Source organism: Berghia stephanieae, unplaced genomic scaffold (genome assembly GCF_034508935.2).
Source record: "Berghia stephanieae isolate SIO BIC M18660-M18661 unplaced genomic scaffold, UCSD_Bste_1.3 scaffold1269, whole genome shotgun sequence".
In the NCBI taxonomy this organism is placed as follows: Eukaryota; Metazoa; Mollusca; class Gastropoda; order Nudibranchia; family Aeolidiidae; genus Berghia; species Berghia stephanieae.
In genome coordinates, this window is record NW_027622256.1 from 10,001 (window position 1) to 13,561 (window position 3,561).

Consider the following 3,561-nt stretch of genomic DNA (forward strand, 5'->3'; position numbering starts at 1 on the left):
AGAATATGAATATAATATTTGAAGTTAGAATGTTACATGACTTTTTAGGATTCATAATAATAACAGTGTGTTTTAAATGAATTTAAAAAGAGAGAGCCTGTTCCCAAAATGGCGGATTCTAGGTTTGATGTAATGGTAAGTTTCATGGTAAACGGCATTCTGTAAATTTGATTTGAAGTCTATTTTGTGGACAATGGAGTGAAGTAAACATGTGTGTGTGTGTGTGTGTGTGTGTGTGTGTGTGTGTGTGTGTCTGTGTGTAGGGTGTATGTGTGTAGGGGTGTGTGGAGGTGTGAGTGTGAGTAAGAGAGAGTATTTTTGAGTATTCGACACTGTTGTTAGCCGTCATCTTCAATTTCGATATTTATATCATTTATCATTGTGATGTTTATATATTATCATTATTATTTTATTAACGTATTTTGTGAAACTATGTATTGTATTTTTAATTTCAAACATTGTAAACCAAATGACAAATTGCCAAGTTTGTGGACTATTATTTATTATTATTACTATTATAAATATTATTATTATTGTTATTATTATTATTATTATTATTATTATTATTATTATTATTATTATTGAGGAAATTTAATAAAATTAAAAAGATTTTTGACTTGAACCAGATTCTCGTCTGACGGAGTCGGGTAAACTATTTTAAGACAAATAAAAGATTTTCAAGATTATGAATGATTTTTCTTATTCTACAAAGTTCCACGGGATAAATTATGTAAACCATAAGGTAGCTCATCGTAAATTGACGTGTATCTGTCAATGTATCAAGGTGAAAATTCCTCTCATAAGACGGCAAGAAAAACACAATAAATATCATACTGCCTACTCTGGAAAACCCCATATTAAAAAATTTGGCCAGAAAACTCGTCCTTCAAATATCGATCGATTTAAATTACCCTCATCTTGCGAAAAACTTTCAAACTGGGACTTCGCGAATTTATCCCCTACAATAAAGTGTATAAATTTAGGCAAAGTTTAATCTTTTTACTATAGTTTCAATTTCCATTATTTATTCTACACGGAAATAATACCTTATTGGGACGAAATGTCACATAAAACGAAGCTGTAATAATCACTCGTGATAAATAATGTGAAGAGGATATTTTTCACCAAGGCGAGAAGTACACGGTTGCTATGTATTCACCATTTATCAAAGAAGAGTATCTATTAATAGTATCCGTTGAAAATTAGTTTTCACAACATTGCACGAACGTTAAATTCTTTGTACCCTTGGTTTATTTACCTGTCCTAAATAAATTCTGAAAAAGACCTTGAAGGTGAAGACAACAACAAGCTGAATCAATATCATTTATATCTTTGATAATACGTCAGTGTCTCCAAGGATATATGACGGGCAGTTCAAATCATGTACCTTTGTTTTACAAGGCATCTCCGACATATTTCTGTGGTATGGTCATCGCTCGTAAACCAAAGGTGTCGAGTTCTAATCCTAACCGCCACGTATGGTGCCCTTGAGCAAGTCACCTCGCCCTAGCTCACAGGGATGCAATTCCTATAACCAGTTCAAATCCTGGACCATTGTTTTACAAGGCATCTCCGACACAATTCTGTGGTGTGGTCAACCAAAAGTGCCGAATTCGAATCCAACCCGCCACTTTTGGTGCACTTGAGCAAGTCACATCGCCCTTGCTCACGGGGAGGCGATTCTTATAGAAAGGATGAAGATGAGGGTTTGTTTTTTGTTTTTTTTGTTTTTTTTTTTTGTTTTTTTTTTTTTTTTGTTTTGTTTTGTTTGGTTTTTTTTTTTGGGTTTTTTTTTTTTTTTTGCCATCTGCGTTTATGAGTAATTCTCACTAAACTGTATTAACCAGACTATAAACGTTTAAGGTTATCCTAGTTTTGTGTGTTGGTCCGTTATACTTCCGGGTGGCAATTTTGTGAGCTTCTTAGCCAAGAAAAACAGTATCAGTGGCTGAACCCCAACCCCACTAGGTTCAAAGTTCAAGTGAATACTAGGCTGCTAAAATCTGTGGATTGCAAAATGTGTTGCTCAAAATGAGAATAACATTTTAATTGAATAAAATACCAAACACGGAAACGCTCTGAACGAATTGATGCCATAATATAAGATTATAATTAATATCGCCTAACAGGCGTCATGCCTGGTCCTTCGTGTTATGTGTTGCTGTTGGCTAGAGACGCCTTGTTAAGCGTTTTGAACACGTTTAGTGGATAATAAAATGCTCAAGTTTTTAATATTGTCAAAGAAAGCTGATTTTTTAAAATTCTTAGGTTCTCTATCTCTGTTTTGTCTTGCACTGCATCATAGAACAATTTTCTTGTTCTTATATTAACAGATACTGCTCATCATTATCCTTACCTTTTCCGAAGTCGTCATGGGCCCTCATTACCTCCCAAGCACTCTTGTAGTGACACAGTCTATTCTGTCTGTTGGGTGCCCAGGTATTGTGTTTCAAGTGGTACGGAGAAGTCTTAGGATTGTCACAGAACTCTACAACCTGAACAATAAATTTAAGTAAAACACATTTTTGAAAGGGTTATCTGTAATGTATAACATGACTAGTAGATTAACGCAAATTTCAAAAGTTTGTTGTAAAAGTTGAATATTTTGAAGTACAAAATTAAAAAAAAAAAAACGATTTTGTTCTAAGCTGTTTTGTCCTTATCGTTAAAATCGTATTACAACACGTCATCCTTATTATAGAACGAAGTTGACGCGATTCAGGTCTTTGTTATTGTTCTTTTCTGCCATGTTTATGAATAATTTTCACTAAACTGTATAGTTAGTGTGCGCTTGGATAAGAAACCCACAACATTGCCATCCGGAAGAATAACGGACCAACATACAAAAAGATGTGCAACCATGAACTTTTATAGTCTGGTGAATACAGTTTAGTGAGGATTACTCATAAACATGGATGGCAAAAAAAAAAAAACAATAACAAAGACAGAAAGACGTTAACTTCATTCTATCTATAAACCAGGCTATATATAAACCTCCAAGGTTACACATAGTTTTATGCGTTGGTTCCCTATATTTCCGGATGGCACTCTTGTGAGTTTCTAAGCAAAGCAGACGATGGAGCACATCCTTAGAGAATGCCAGAACGGGCCCAGCTGCACTAATCATGATCTTAGAGTCTGCTCCCCAGATGATGTGTAGTGGGTTCGGTGTTGGAGTTACAAGCTATGATGATGATGCATGATGTTCCTCATTATATCTAAAAATATTCCGAAAAATATTTTCGACTTTACTTGGGATATATCCGTAGCCATCGTTATGTTATAGCCTGACACTGAAATCCAAAAGGACTGGCAGTTAGACGTCATTATTTGGTTTTGGCACCGCCTAGTGAGTTGTCGTTAGTAGAGCTCATGGAAACAAGATATTTAATTGGTTGAACTATTGAATTCAACTCACGATTTATTTTCTTTTGTAGCAAAGACTGGCATTTTGACGTCTTTTTTTGGTCAGTGTCAGGCCATAACTTTACGAAGCCACGATATATCTCGGTCTCTTTGCTCTACCAACTGAGTTATCTGTACCCCTAACCATGATATAAA

General features: G+C 34.8%; 1 pseudogene across 1 annotated transcript in view; it reads right to left on the minus strand.

Annotated features, from left to right (window-relative positions):
- The window catches only part of LOC144961029 (calcium-activated chloride channel regulator 4-like), an 11,654-nt pseudogene extending 9,141 nt beyond the window's left edge, over positions 1 to 2,513 (minus strand). Inside the window, exon 1 of the transcript XR_013643034.1 lies at positions 2,357 to 2,513. The product of XR_013643034.1 is annotated as a calcium-activated chloride channel regulator 4-like (transcript). The remainder of the gene's footprint in view (positions 1 to 2,356) is intronic.
- Positions 2,514 to 3,561: the final 1,048 nt, after the last annotated feature.